The sequence below is a fragment of the Otolemur garnettii genome, unplaced genomic scaffold, assembly GCF_000181295.1.
Source record: "Otolemur garnettii isolate 467f Iridium unplaced genomic scaffold, OtoGar3 scaffold00007, whole genome shotgun sequence".
NCBI classification, from domain to species: domain Eukaryota; kingdom Metazoa; phylum Chordata; class Mammalia; order Primates; family Galagidae; genus Otolemur; species Otolemur garnettii.
This window is the reverse complement of record NW_003852402.1, coordinates 40,329,604-40,346,300: the sequence shown is the minus strand read 5'-3', so window position 1 is coordinate 40,346,300 and position 16,697 is coordinate 40,329,604.

Below are 16,697 nucleotides of genomic sequence, written 5' to 3'. Positions count from 1 at the left end.
TGAGTGTATTCTGCCCGTCATTTGCCCTCAGTTGGAATTCCACGCCACATCTTCATGTCCAGAAAAGGTGTTAGGTAAATGCAAATCCTAGCAGAAGAAAAAGGGGCCATCTCTGTGAGCTGGCGAAGTATTTGTCTTGGGCTATATGTTCTTGTTTATGTCTTTCCTTTTATAACTCCTATTTCGTCTCTCCATCTGGAGGATGAGTTTGGGGCAGACTTTATTTCTTCTACTCTTTTTCCTGTGTCTTTCTTTAAATACCTGGGTTTGAATATAGGTTGAGGGGTGGTTCTATAGAAATAGCCTTTTAAAACAAAGATCCAGTCCTCCTGTGTGCCCAGGAAAGCAACAGGGCTGTGTTCCCTGACCCTTTGTAGTCACTAAGTTGATCTTTACAGAGCTGAGACCTCACACCAGACTTGGTGTGAAAATAAGGATATTTTTAGGCAGGCGCATGAAAACACACAAGAAAATGACACAATCCTGATGTGTCCACGAGTTTCCCTCGCGTGAGTAATCACTTGATTCTGTAATCTGTTCTGTTCCGTTTTTCTGCTCTGTCCTTTATCCTCCTGAGTCTCTCGACTGCAGCTGTCTCTTCCATTTTCCTGCATGTGGTCTGGGAGTGTGGTTTCTGACCCCACCGCCCTGACCACTGTGTCTGCGTCGTTCTCTCAGTTAAAGCTGCCTTTCCTCTACAAATGCAACCTCCAGGCAGCAGGAGGCCAGGAGGCAACACCTCTTCCCATGTGGCTGATGCGCTTGCATGCACGCTGCCCAGAGAGACGGCAATGCTCCCTCCTCACTGGACATTGGCCGCAAAGAGCGGGAGGGGAGCCATCTTTTATGGTCACTCCTTTTGTTTGTGTTTTTCCTCATCAGGAATCTCTTGAATTTTTTGTGCCTCAAGTCCTCACCGGATCATCTTGAGGCTTGTCATAGATACCATCAAATCTGTAGGTTCAATGGTCTCAGCTCTTACCCAAGGCGAGTAGATACACTTCTTGTAATTTTCAAACTACCATTTCGCTTTTTCTGCTTTGAGTTATAAGATGGCCTTGGACTAGTGAAATTCCTCTCTAGATTAGCTCATCTTCAGAATTCAGCTGCTACTTGTTTGAGGGTACTTTTTTGGGTTTCATTTAGTTAACTGTACTATTTCAGGTGCAATTCTCTGAGAATGAATGGTTGGAAATGGAATCTGTATCTGCAGCTGTTTGACATGTGGTAGGAGGCATGAGACTGCTGTAGGTAGTAGTAATTAGCGACCGTGGGACACTTGGAAGTCATGTGGCTCTGAGCGGCGTGGAGTCTCCCTTAGTCACGGCTATTCTCATCCATAGTTCACCAGCTGTCATTTATTTGGTGGCTTTAATGTGCCATGCATTTCCCTGTGCTTTCCCACTTAATATGTTAATAAGGAAGTATATTAGTATCCTATTGCCACTGCTGACAAATTACCACCAATGTCATAGCTTAAAAACACACAAACTGGCTTGGTACCCATAGCTTAGTGAGTAAGGCGCTGGCCATATACACTGAAGCTGGTGGATTCGAGCCCAGTCTGGGCCTGCCAAGCAATAATGACAACTGTGACCAAAAAATAGCTGGGCATTGTGGTGAGCGCCTGTATTCCCAGCTACTCAGGAGGCTGAGGGAAGAGAATTGCTTAAGCTTAAGCGTTTGAGGTTGCTGTGAGCTGTGACACCATGGCACTCTACTGTGGGAAACATAGTGAGATTCTGTCTCAACAAACAAACAAAACAACACAAACTTATTTTACAGCTCTGGAGAGTAAAAGTCCTAAAACCGAGGTGTCAGCTGGGGTGCTTTCCTTCTGTAGTCTCTAGGAGAAAATCTGTTTTCTTACCTTTCCGAGTTTCTAGAGGCTACTCACATCCCTTGGCACGTGGCCCCTCCTTCCATCTTCAGAGCCAGCAGTGTGTCGTCTTCAGATCTCTCTCTGATCTGTGCATTGTTGTGGCCTTCCTGAATCTCCCCTTTCCTTATGTGGACCCCTGCAATTACATTGAGTCCATCCAGGTAATCCAGGGTACTCTTCTCTTCTCAAGGTACTGAATCACATCTGCAAAGTCCCTTTTGACATGTAAGGTAACATGGTCACAGGCTCCAGGGATTATGATGGTGGACATCTTGGGGGGCATTATGGGCATTATCCTGTCACCGTAGTAGTAATAACTTCCAGCACCAGAACAGCAGCAATCACCCCCATGTGTCAACACATCTGCTATGTTGTAGGCAGAGCCCTGTCTTATGTTGTCTTTACAACAACTCTAAGGAGGAGGTGGTGTAATCCTTATTATTATTTTTCAATTTGAAAGCAGTGGTTTATTAACTGACCAGATTACAGAAACAATCAGGGCAGATACCTTAGTTCATTCTTCTAATAAGCCTATTGCTTTGATCTTCCCTGTTACCAGCATCTCCACCTTCTACAAAGTGGATTGTCTTTTTCTTCATTCCCCCCCCAACCCCCCCGTGGAGATGATAACTTGAAGGGCCACAAGAAGTTATTTGCTTCTTTGAAGCATTTTCCAACAGTATAGATCTCATGAATCAGATCCTCCATGCAGAAGATGCCATATTTACCAAGAGATCGCGCAATCAAACTGTTATCAGTCAATGCAATTCGTTTCTCATTGATTTTGCCATAACCACGCTTGTAGAGTAGCTCATTTACTGACTTCAGATTTGGGTACCCCCATGCAATATACGGTTCTGCAATCCTCAGCATGTTGATGGAAGCCTTGTTGAGCTGAACAAAAGTTCCACTGAAGATCTGGTGAAGGCGAAGCAGCTGCAACACCCATCGGACCTTTGGACTCACTCCATTGATCCCTCTGATCCTGATCAAAAAGGCCAATTTGGGTTTTGCAGGAACATAGAAGTTGCCAGCTTTTCTTGCCACCCTCGCCATCCAAATCTCAGTTCTGTACCTTTGCCTGTGTTGTTTATGATAATGCTTAGCTTTTCCATAGATAAGCTTCCTCCGTGCCTTTCGAAGCATCTTTTGGACACACTTCTTTCCCAGACTCTGCGAAATTCTTTCACTTTTTCTGAAAGGTTTCTGGCACAGGCACCTTTGTTTTCTTCTCTTCGATACCCTCCATGGTTCTAGCTGGAAAAAGAGGATGTGATCCTTATTTTATGGTTGAAGACACTGGGGCTCTGAGAGGTTAAGTAACTTGCCTAAAGTAACACAGCTTGTCAGCTGCAGAGAAAGCAAAATCCAAGCTGTTGGATGCCGGTGCTCAGTCATCGCCTCCGCAGTCTCGGTTTCACCTCTGTGTACAGATCGGGATGAGTGAAAAGAGGCACGTTCTCCAGGTCACGCAGGTGGGCAGAAGAGGGTGGATATCCAAACTGGATGTCTTTGACTCCAAAGCCTGGGTCTTACACACTGTGCTGATGATAGGGCAGTTGCCCCACCTCTGAGTCTGCGTTCCACTGTGGTTGCTGTCCCCGTCCTTTGCCTGTCTGCCTTGCTGCCCTTTGTGGATGGCCTCGTTTGTTGGTGAAGTCAGCGAGAGCAGGGTGTTGGGTTGGTCCTGATGCCGCCGGGTGAAGGGTCTGGGCGGGGGCCGTGGGCCTGGAGAGGTTGAGCAGCCAGTTGAATCTCAGTGTAGCGTGTTGGAGGTCCGGGTGACCACTCGCTGCCTCATTTGGAGTCAAGACCCTGACTTGCATGGAATTGTCAGCATAGACCCTGAGATGGGAAGCTGATGTTTTATGGAACCAGCTACAATTTAGTTACCATAACAACTTGGTAATACTCTTTCTGTCTTGGCTTGCTGCCCCGGAGCGTGATGTACAGCACTCGTGCTGGCCGGCTTCAATGGGCTCTGCCCTTATTCCTGTCAGCCATGTTAATAAATAGCTCTGTTTCATGACACGCATTTCAAAGTCATCACTTTTTTTATGCTGCTAACCTTCCCTTAAGCTGCAGGTTGTGTAAAGAGAAGCTGCCTGAGTAATGCTGTGATTGTGTTGTTTTTTGTCCCTGGGATATTTTATCACAAAATTGTGTATTCATGTGTTTTTGAGGGTAGGGGGCAAGGGCGGTGGGTGAGGCAGAAAATCCGTAGATGATTGAATCTGTGATTGTGGAGCAGAAGATCATTGGACTTTATTTCTGTCATCTGCAAAAAAGAAAGTCCTTGAAATAATGTTAATTTAATCTCATTCTTTAAGCAGTGAATTTGAAATGCTCTGGCAAAGTTGTCAGCAATACGACGTGGAGATTCCTTTCATTCTAGCATTTTATATTCGCTAAACCGTTAATGTGCAATCTGCCTGGATGAGTAACCTCCAGTGGGATTTAAATTTTGTGCATGGGACATAGTCAGAGGGCTGGCCGGAACTTGCAGGAAAACCTAGATCGGGGTTTGTTTTGTGTTTTAGTAGGAAGGAGAGTGCTCTTTTCTGTTTTAGGAGGGCTAATAGATACTCTTTAGGGGGCAGAGACAAAGGCAGAATGATGGGTTAGTGATTCCTTTCTGGGAGATTGTTTCCTCTGCATTTGGCCATGGGGCCCCCTTTACAGGCGCATGTGTGACCATCTCCTAGCACACTGTTTGGGCAAAGGTGCTTTAAACCAATAATAAGGGGAAAGCAAAGTCCGAATTTCACCTTCTGTTCTTAATCCTCTCTGTTGTGATTCAGTTAAAGTCCAAATTCAATACATTTCATTGAGAGCTGATATATTTTTCTCAACTTTCCTCCCCACATGTTAAAAAGGCCATTTCTTATGGTCTGTGCTATGCAAGATTCTACCTAGGAACTGATTTGAGCATCTGTACAGCCTTCTCTTCAGCTTCTTCTCTAAATATGAACGTACTGCTTGGGGAGATGATCAAGTCTCCTTTGGAGAATTCTAAAGAAAAAGAGTGACCACCCTTTTTATGGGTTGGTTAGAGTTCAGTCTTCTCGTAGACAAGTCCTATATACACTTGTACTTGTATTTTTTATTCTGATTTTTTCATTTAATAAAGTAGAAATCTAGTACTAGCAATATAAAGTCTAAGTTCTTTGTGTAAATTAGAGTACCACCTCTTTTAGTAATTAAAAAAACACCCCTCATGTCTAAAGAAGTGAATTATCTAATGTTACCAAATAATGCAAAACTTACTCTAGAACCTGGATCTCTTGACTTTCTAAAAATGTCTTTCTTTGTTTTGTTCTTGGCAATCATATAAGAAATCGAAGTAAGCAAAGGTACGATGGGAAGATCTGTGTCCTTGTTATCTTGGCTTTTACGAATGCTTTGCTTTGCTGGTTTTGAAGATAGAGACCTCTTTTAAGGATGGAATTATAGGATGGACTTCCTGTATACCTTGTATCCAGTAAATTATCCAGTGGAAATTATGTTCTTCCAACCCAAAAGAGGTTGAAGAAAGCATATCAGAGTAACTGGTAGGCGGGAAGCAAGTCATGGACTGTTTACCTCATCTGTGTTCTGAGAGCCAGTCCTGGCCCAGCCAGCTTGCTGCACATATAATCCCTTGAGTGCTGGTGGTCAGTGTATTGTATGTGATTTAGCAGAGTCAGTGGTTTTTCTAATTCAGAACAGCCTTTGTGTACTGTGTTGTCTGTCCATGCATAATAGTGTCCAAATACCAATGGCACTTGATGATTTTGAGGCAATTGTTAATCCCTGTCTGATTAAGCTTCTCCATGTGCCATTTGTTGGAATTTAATGCCTTTCCCTCTCCTCCCCTCTGCTTCCTCTGTTCCTTCCTTCCTTTTTTCCTTCCACAACAATATTGTCTGAAAATGAGGTAATTGATTTTTGCATTTACAACCTGGTTAGAAAAATTGATGTGATCCAGCCCTGTCTACATTGTTAGCTAAAAGCTTTGTACACTAGCATAGCTTGACAGTGGAGCGCCAAACATATACATTCATTTAGAATTTTTAAGCAATTTTCTTTCTTGCTGATACAAAATTAGAGTTAGTGGCAATCACCAGATAATAACCCCAAATGGTCTAACAAGATTTAAAATATTTCAGTCTTATACTTAGCAAAGAGAAAAGAAATAGCCACTCATGTGTGTGACTGCTGAAATGCTGACTTTGTTTATTTTCCATAAACATAATAACTAGTTTCATATGAGTACATAATTTCTAGGAAGAAATTAGGAGGAGCTGGAATATGGTGGAACATGCATAAGACATATTTACCCACTGAAAATACACTCTCTGGTACATACTAACTCAATTTTTATACTTGGGAGGGAAATCAGATAAAGACAATGTGTTAAATCCATCTTGGTTTCAGAAAGCTTAGTTTGCTCATCCGGCGCTGGCAGGATGGTTACTCAGTTTCCTGGCATGATGTGGTAAAAGTGTGTCTTCGTGACAATTAAAATGAAGAGCTAAGAATTTGGCTTTTCGAAAATGATCTCTCAAGGCTGGGCAGACAAAGAGATCTATGTTGTTTCAATGAAGCTATAAAAAGAAGACGTGCTTCAGGCACAGAAAGGATCAGCATCTACTGAGGGTCAGATATCATAAAGACAAGAGGAGATTTGTTGACATGGCCACTTCATGGGCTTTCTTTTTGCTGCCCTGATCAGCTGCTGAGCTGAAGCCTCTGGGTTTATGTTCAGTCTTTGTTCCTGAGTATGAGTTGGCTTGTCCAGTCTGGTCAACTGTCATCAGTGGAATGGAGTCAAGCTGGGTTGTGGTGACGCCCATTAATTCAAAGCATGCCCACACCCTGAGAGTTTGTGGGAGGCCTGGAGAGGTGAGGCCTGTGCAGGGTACTAAAAATATGTTGGATCTGCTGTGTGGCTGGGGCCTACAGCACAGTGTGACGTCTTGAGGGCAGGCAGGGACCAAATCATGGAAGGACGGACACATATTCCCATGCTGAGGGTTCGGAACCTGTGACACTAGAGAGTGATAGACTTTCATTTTATAAAGGTGAGTTCTTCAGCCACGTGGATGGACTGGAAGAGGACTGAGACTTGAGAGCAGGTGTTTTGTAGGGAAATGCATTCAGCAGTTTGCATGAAAAGCCACGAGGGCCTAAGGTAATGTAGTGGCAGTGGGGATGGTTAGAGAGTTGAGGTGTTGTAATCACCGAGACTGGTAATGTTAGGAATAGGGAGTGAAGGATAGTAATGGGAATTAGATGAGATAATATATTTTAAGTGTTTAACACAATATACTGTACTTGGCACAAAGGAAATGGGAACTTGTAGTTCTGCTGTCACCCACGATGTCAGTGAGAACCATCTTAGAGATGCTCATAAGAGTAGTAACTCAGGATGTCACCTCTGTGTGGCTCCTTCTTCAAATATGCAGGCCCTAACCGATCTCATGCTCCTAGAATTTTACCTCCTAGGGATCCCGGGGATGGCTCGTGTTCTCTTTACAGGACAGCCTGACAGTAATACTGAAGTGCTTTGTAGCTGCTACAGTATCTTAGTTTTTATATTTTCTTACCCAGTGACCTGTCTCATGTTTTAAACACATACAGATGTGGACCACATCTGCTTGCCTTTCTGCTATCATTAAGGGAGAAAGTCCCAATCCCCAATTCAAATTTCTTTGTCTATACAAGTATTCCTTCCCTTTTGTGATGTTAGAGCTGAATGTTAACTGATGTTTCAGGGACATTTGCTTCTTCCAATTTGGTAAGTCAGGTGAGGAGGCTATTCATAACCCTTTGATACAATACCAGCAAACAGTTCTTTGATAGGATATGTTCAGCATAAAACTGGAACTGAGAAATTTGGTACTTTTATGCCCTGTCTTCCCATCCTACCACTTATACACCGTTCCTGATTGTCACATTAACCTGGTTGTATTGATTGTTTCCCATGTGTTGAAGAGTCATTCATGAACTGATTCATCAACCAGGCACTGTGCTAGATTTAGAAGTCCATAGATAGTTTTTATTATTAAAAGCTTTAATACGTGGCCATAGTTTCCAAACATGCAGGAAAAACAAATGTGCACATTTATGGGAGTAATTGTCTCTTAGGGGATGGTAAAGTCAGGGAACATACAAAATGAGGGTCTACGGAAGAAAGGATACTTCCCAAGATCTCTTTCAAGGTCAGAATGTGCTGCGGAAATGACATCTGATTGTGGAGTAGTTCTGTACCTGAGTAAAGGATTGTGTTTTCATCATCAAGTGTGGATAATGTCCCTTCAGGTATGGTTCTGTATTTATAGGAAGCTGTTAATTTAATTACTTCTAGTTAGTACCATTTTTCTTCAATGCTAAAATACATATTTTTCACATTTTAAAATCTATGAAATTGGGTCAGCACCTGTAGCTCAAGTGGCTAAGGCACCAGCCACATACACCAGAGCTGGCGGGTTCAAATCCAGCCTGGGCTGGCCAAACAACAATGACAACTACAACCAAAAAATAGCCAGGCTTTGTGGTGGGCGCCTGTAATCCCAGCTACTTGGGAGGCTGAGGCAAGAGAATCGCTTAAGCCAAGGAATTGGAGGTTGCTGTGAGCTGTGATGCCGCAACACTCTACCCAGGGTGACAGCTTGAGGCTCTGTCTAAAAAAAAAATAATAATAATATAAAATAAAATCTTTGAAATCAGGATAATCAGTACGTGTCTTCTAATCAGTGATGCATCTGGGTTCATTGGCACTCTTTTCTTTCCTATTGTAATAATTTATTCCTTATTATAGTAATTTGTTTTCTATTTTCTTATTATAACATAGTGTATTTTACAATTGGTGGCATTGAATGTTCAATGAAATACAATACTACACATTGCTCTCAAAATCCCTGTCTTAAGGTAATTTTTAAACTACATTATATTGTGATTTTTTTTGTATATTTTCTCATCTTGGCTAGTGTGCTCTGAACCATGTGAAACATGAGACCGTGACTTTTGTTTTCATATTCCTGCATGGAACTTGAACATAGTAAACACTTAAAGGTAGAATGAATGGCAAAACTAATGCCTGTTAGAAACCCAGTGCTTGTGTGATGATTAAAGGCTCACGATAAACTGAACAGCACTTACAGGAAGTGGTCTCTGATCACAGGATCTGTGCCCGACAAGTCTGTGTCTGAACGTTGGTATAATGCTTTTTAGCTTTTGGAAAAAAATTTTTTTTTCCAAAAAAGAAATTATATTCTGAGACCGTATTTTATGTATCATTTACACATGAAAAATATACGTTGTATATAGTCCTTCCATATTAATGTTTCTAATTAGTTTTCCGTAGTTCATGTATTTTGGAACTGTTTAAATGTGTCTGCTTATGAGGGCAGTGGCTTTCTTGAGTTGGTTCTAGGTACTGGGCACATAGCAATCTTTTCTAGCTGTAGTAGGTACTCAATACATATTGCCTAAGTTAGTAATTATAACACATCCGACTTTCCTGGGAGAGAAGGAAAAAACCCTCAATATTGTATTTTTATTTATTTATTTATTTATCTATTTTTTTGAGATAGAGTCTCACTTGGTTACCCTCTTCAGTTCAAGCAGTCCTCTGGCCTCAGCCTCCCCAGTAGCTGGGACTACAGGTGCCCACCACAATGCCTGGCTATTGTTTTTAGAGACAGGTCTCACTCTGGCTTAGGCTGGTCTAGAATGTGTGAGCTCAGGCAGTCCACCCTCCTTGGCCTCCCAAATGCTGGGATTACAGGCATAAGCCACTGTACCTGGCCAAAAAACCCTCAGTATTTAAAAAATTTCCAGATGTATGGTATTGTTTGCAGTTTGATTCAGGTTTAATTTGCACATTGCCTGAGCTTAGAGGCTGCTGGGTTTGAAAGAACTTAAAGCTATCTAGTCTAGTTTCTTCTTCCTGGAGCAGCTAATGAGTGAGTATCACGAACACATCAGGAAGTAGAATATCAGTTCAGAAACTGTCCCCGGAAGGACACGTCAGTGCAACACCAGTTTGGAGAAACCAATTCCTCAACCCCCTCCACCACCACCCCCAGTGCACCACTTAAGTATTGTTTATAAATGAACTGTAGAAAATTAAAGTGATTTGTGATGTCATCCGAAAAGGGCGCAAACTGGCTTGTTGATTCCAGAGATCAGAACAAGTTTTCTATTGTGCTTATTCAGTCTGTTTCTATTCCATGTTCTCCATCAGAGGAAAATGGCCTTGGTTGAAAATCAAGTACTTGAGCTGTGTTTGGTGCCATACTGAAGGTTTAGTGTTTTCTTGATTCATTTATTTAGCTCATTTTTGATTAAAACCATGTTTTTAGAAATAGGAAACGAATATTAGTAACTTAAATTTTGTGATTGCCCACTTGGCATTGGCAGCAAGTAACCTGAGTTGTTAATTAGTCCTCACAGTGTATCTGAGTACGGTGCACTATTGTTCTTTATCTGGTTACATTTGGAGGGATCTCACATGTGGCAATGTGATCAGAAGGCCTGGAAATGGCATGGAGTCATTTTTCTTAAGTCTGAATTTTTTTCTTTCATCTTTCTAGATAATCCTTACAGAATAATTTATAGAGCCCTTTCTGTCTTTAATGGTAATTTTTCAGAATAAATTCCACTTTATGTTAGCATTTGTGAACTACACCTATCCATTGTAAACCTTGGATATTTGTTGCTTTCAAGAGCACATCTAATTCCCGTGATGTGTATGTATGTCCATCTTTTCTTGAGTCGAGGTGCCCAGGTTAGGTACCAGACTTTCAACTGCTTTCCACATGCCATAGCTCTGCCATCCTTATATCATTAGATTGGCTGTGTCTCCTGCATCACATGGCATTTTAAAAACTCTGGAAAATACAGGCACAGAATATAATATATGATGTTCTTGGATATAATTGTAGAGGCTTTTTCTTGAGATAAGAAAAATTTACTTTATAATGCATAAAATTTTGCTTAACAAATGAAGCAGACATTACTTCTCTTCAATTTATAGTGTTTGAAAATTATCACTAGGTCTTTATACTGAATTTATGATCTTTAGGTTGGGTGCGGTGGCTCACGCCTGTAATCCTAGCACTCTGGGAGGGCGAGGTCGGTGGATCCCCTGAGCTCGGGAGTTAGAGACCGGCCTGAACAAGAGTGAGACCCCATCTCTACTAAAAATAGAAAAACACCTGGGTGTAGTGTTGAGTACTTGTAGTCTTAGCTACTTGGGAGGGCGAGGCAAGAGGATTGCTTGAGCCCAAGAGTTTGGGGTTGCTGTGAGCTGTGATGCCATGGCATGCTAGCCGGGAGGACAGAGTGAGAATCTCTCTCTCTCTCTCTCACACACAAAAATTATTTTTACAGCAGCTTAGTGATCACTGGTTCTCCTTCAAATATAAACATTTACAAAGCAAAGGGACATAAACCTGTAATTGCATGGCTGAGACTTCATGCTGTAATGATTGTTTAATAATGCATTTCACATATATAAAAGAAATTAAAACTGAGAAGCTATGTTACGTGTGTTTGTTCCAGTCCAAATTCTTGCTCATTAAAATGAAAGACATTGCATTCTATCTTGGGACATTGCCATTATAAAAACAAATGTCAATATGTTTCATACTTGCAGGATTTTAGCACTTGTCTACAAAATGCCAAAGGATGACTACACCAGTACTTCTGGGTGTGGGCAGTATATTCACAGTAGAATGTCATCTATTACAAAAATACAGGATTGTGCTCTGTCTTAGAGGAATTTCCCAGTTGCAATGGTTATTTGATTACACCAAATACCTCCTTGATTGTTTTGTTCTTATAAGAAAGACTGGGACAAACAGTTTATGTGCAAGTATTTGCTTTCCTTTTGACCACTGATTCTCACCCCGTTCCTGTTCTTCTTCTCCTTTCTGGCTCTTCTAACTCTGTCTCTTCAATCATTTTCCCTCTGCCTTGCACTGAGCAGTGTTGGTGTTACTTAGTCCCAGTGGTGGTGTAGGGATTTAATAAGATTGCTGACCTCAGGGCCAAAATGACTCTTGCCTGCCTAACAGTTGTTAACTCCTAGTGGGCCATGTAGGTAAGAAAAGTGAAATGTTAGAATTTGCAGGAGCTGTGGACAGACAGAGAAGGTGTTGAAGACCGACGACCTCCCTGTCCACACTTTGGTTTTTCTCTTTCAGTGTTGGGTTTAGAAGGGTGGGGATCTAGTTGTTTGAGAATGAAAAGGGAGTGGTACATTTACATTATGTTTTCTTTTTAAAACAACTAGATTTTTAAAAAATGTTTTAGAGTACTTTTAGGTTCATGGCAAATTGAGTGTAAAGTACAGATATTTTTGATATACCTTCTGCCCCCACATACGCATAGTATTTTTTATTTTCAACATCAGAAAATTTTTGACAATTTCAGATTAATGAGAGGGTACAAACAATTAGGTTTATAACCTAATTTGTTAGAGTCCCTGTTGTACTTGTGTCCTGCACCCTGGAGGTGAGCCATATATCCTTACATTGTGCACATTAAGTCCTCCTCTGCACCCCCATCTTGAATTGAGTTTTTCTTTTTTTGTGTGTATGTGTTAGATCATCTACTCGGGACTTTACATCTTTTGGATTAACCTAAATGGAGTTGAAACACATTCTTCTAAAACTATCACATGAATGGAAAAGCCATTGACACATTTTTATACAAAGCTCATAATTTACATTAGAGTTCACTCTTGGTGTTGTATACTTTATGTGTTCAGTAAATGTATAGTGAGTGTCCTGCCATTGTGGTATCACATGGTAGTTTCCCTGAGTGTCCCTGCCATTGTGGTATCACAGGGTAGGTTCCCTGGAGTATCCCCGCCATTGTGGTATCACAAGGTAGGTTCCCTGGCATGATTCCGCCATTGTGGTATCACAGAGTAGGTTTGCTGGAGTGTCCCTACTATTTTGGTATCACAGGGTAGTTTCCCTGGCATGTCTCTGCCATTGTGGTATCACAGGGTAGTTTCCCTGGAGTGTCCCCACCATTGTAGTGTCACAGAGTAGGTTCACTGGAGTGTCCCCACCATTGTGGTGTCACAGGGTAGGTTCACTGGAGTGTCCCTGCCATTGTGGTATCACAGGGTAGTTTCCCTGGAGTGTCCCTACCATTGTGGTATCACAGGGTAGTTTCCCTGGAGTATCCCCACCATTATGGTATCACAGGGTAGTTTCTATGGAGTGTCTCTGCCATTGTGGTATCACAGAGTAGGTTCACTGGAGTGTCCCTGCCATTGTGGTATCACAGGGTAGTTTCCCTGGAGTGTCCCCACCATTGTGGTATCACAGAGTAGGTTCACTGGAGTGTCCCTGCTTTTTGGTATCACAGGGTAGTTTCCGTGGAGTGTCCCCTGCCATTATGGTATCACAGGGTAGTTTCCCTGGAATGTCCCCACCATTGTGGTATCACAGAGTAGGTTCACTGGAGTGTCCCTGGTATTGTGGTATCACAGGGTAGTTTCCGTGGAGTGTCCCCTGCCATTGTGGTATCACAGGGTAGTTTCCCTGGAGTGTTCCTACAGTTGTGGTATCACAGTGTAGTTTCACTGGCATTCATAATGGCGGCATTATGTTATCAGAGAATAGGTTCACTGCCTTAAGACTCCTCTGTTCTCTGCCTGTTTATCCTCCTCTCTATGCTAACCTCTGCCTTTTCGTGGCTCTCTCTTTGCTAGCTTCTGTCAACTTCTGATCTTTTTACTGTCTGTATAGTTTTGCTTTTTCCAGAATGTCAGAGTTGGAATTGTGCAGTGTGTAGCCTGTGTGGTTCAGAGACTGGTGTCTTTCATATAATGTGCATTTATGTTTCCTTTGTGTCTTTTCATGACTTGGCAACTCAGTTCATTCCTAATGCTGAATAATATTCCAGATTCTGGATGTGCCACCGTTTTTCTGTTCCCCTACTGTAGAACATCTCAATTGCTTCCCATTTTGGCAATTATGAGTAAATTTTCTGTAAACATTCATTTAAAAGTTTTTGCATACGGATAAGATTTCTGCTCCTTTGGGTAAATGTCATGGGGAACAACTATGGGATCATATGGTAAGAGAACGTTTACTGCTGTAAGAAGCCTCCACGCCGGTGTCCAGAGTGGCTGTACCACTTTGCATTCCCCGCAGGGAATAAGAGCTAATGTGCAGCGACTCCTCATGGGTGTCTTAATTGACATTTCCTGATAACGTATGATGTAGAGAAGGTATGTCCAGCCTTTTGGCTTCTCTAGGCCATATTGAAAGAAGAGGAGTCTTGGGGTACACATTAAATACACAATTGTGAACAAAAGTCGATGAGCAAAAAGAACAAAGGGTTCTGTGATTTCTGCTACCACAGATCAGCAAAAGTTTCCTCACGTCATCATCCTAATTATGCAGCAGCCTGTTTAGTCTTTTAAAATCATTGAGCGGGTCCCAAGTCTGCGATTACTAATATAGAAAGTGTACATGTCTATGTAATGACTGTTTTGATATTTTTATTGTAAAAGTAGACAACATAAACTAGTGGGATATTTGACAGTGTATTTGAGAAGCTAAAGCATCAATATCTTGTTTGATGGAACTAGCTGGAATTTTCAGTGAATTCTCAAGGTGCTCATTTTTGTTCTAATTTTACTTTTAATGTGCTCCATTCTTAAAAATACTTGCTCACAAATGTAGGTGCTACCAAAAAGTGATGACACGAATAAAAAGTGATTGTGAGGTGAGGGACATTTGTCTCTGGGAAGACAGGACCTGTAAAAGTCCAGTAAAGAGAGTAAAGAGACATGATCAATTTTTTCTTTTAGGTTGAATGTCGGAGTAGCTCTGTGCATTCCGTTTAAAAACTGGCAAGTAACATGTTTATGTCAACTGAAAATGGAGTCTCAAATGTACCAAAATACTATTTTCCCAGAAATCTTGAAATCTATTTTCAAATTCTTGTATCAAATAGAAAAGCAAGGCTGCATATCTTTTGCTACTCACAGGACTGTGTTTAGCCAACATGTCCTGCCTTAATTTGAACATGCCATAATTTCAGTTTCATCTCGAATACTGTTATGGTTTGAAACATTGTATTGATAAGTTGGGTTTTACTTGGAAGATGCATGTTTAACTTATTTAAATGAGTGGTTAAATGCACTAAAAATACTAAATCTGTAAGCCAGTTTTCATCATCAAGTTCTGGCACAAATTTGGTTTTTGATACAAAATTTGATAATGTCACAAATCATAAAATATTTTTAACATTTGGCCTCAACTTAGTCATCTTCTGAAAAATAAATGGTGTCGCCATAGTCAGTGTCAATATTTTTGAGGAATTCCTGGGACTGGCTATGATTCAATTCCTTGGCCCCTTATGAAACTAGGCATTGATGATGATTTGCATGGTGTTATCCATTTTTAAATCTTTTGTGCATAAATTTTCTTGATATTATACAATGATACTTGATCAAATATGCGTTTTGGGTGGCAATTACATCATCTTCTATTACTTTTACAATCCCCTGTCTTTTACCAGCCATTTCTGGGGCACCATCAGTAACTATGTCAGATGTGTTGATCATAGACAAAGAAAATTGTTTCAACATGTTATTTTACTGCTTCATGTCAATCTGATTTAGTTGTGTCTTTTAATAGCACTAAAGAAGTTGTTTCTTCCATGATGTCGTATTTGTCATCAATACCTTTAACAAAAATGGCAGTTGAGCGGTATTTGTAGCATCAGTGCTGTCATCTGTCGCCAATGCATGGAATTTAAAGTTAGTACCTTTACTCGCCAAACTTTTTTCAATAGATCCCCCAGTTTCTTTAATTCTCCTGGCTATTGTCTAGTGAGACAAACTAATTTTAGAACTATTCCCCATTTTTTCAGGGCAGATTGTATCTGCCATGCTTTCACCATCAGTGAATGGTTTCTTTTTGTTTGTTTATTTACTATTACATATGCTACCACATAATTACCTTTTACAATGAATCTATCTAAGTTGTGGCTTTTTAAAAAATATTTGGTTGAGAAGGCTGACTTTCTGTCATTCTGCTATCTTGTCCTTTCTACGCATTGAATTTGGCAACATGTTTTTGCATATAATGCCTTTTCAAATGAGTCTTTCAAGGCTGGCACAAATTCCCTACACATTAAGCAAAGTAAGCACCATTTGCCTCAACAGCAAAGTAGTCATCTGTCTACTTTCCACTGAATAATCTTCCTTCATCCATAATTTTTCTTTTGTTGGGTTTTCTTTACTTTTGAGACATTAACAGAGCCACACTGGGCTTAAAATAATAGATACAGGACTATACTTCTATTATGAAAATTGACAGGAGCATAGAGAGCAAGGTTTGGGCCCTTCCACATTGTAGCTGCTGATGTAGGGTGAGGTAGTGGCTGTTTATAAAGTGTGGGGGGATGTGTGAGGGGCCCCTGAGGAGTAGAAGTACATTAATAATCAAAATGAATGCTTATTGGACTCCTAAATAACATCCAATGCCTAAGGTGGCAATGGTAGGTTGAAATATTAATAGCCACCTCACAAGGTCACCACGTCCAATGGTGTCGGTTAGACACCCTGGGCTTGGAAGTTAACGCACTGGACGCTGAACGGGGTGAAAAACTGCAGCCACGCATGCGCACAAACAGCCCGTGTGTGTGTGTGTGTGTGTGTGTGTGTGTGTTCACTTCATGGGACTTGCGCTGTGACCAACAGGATGTGTCATCCACAGTGCATATTTGAGAACCACACAAACAAGCTTCATCCAAAAATCACAAAAACTGTTTATAATCTTTTCAGTGAGTTTAT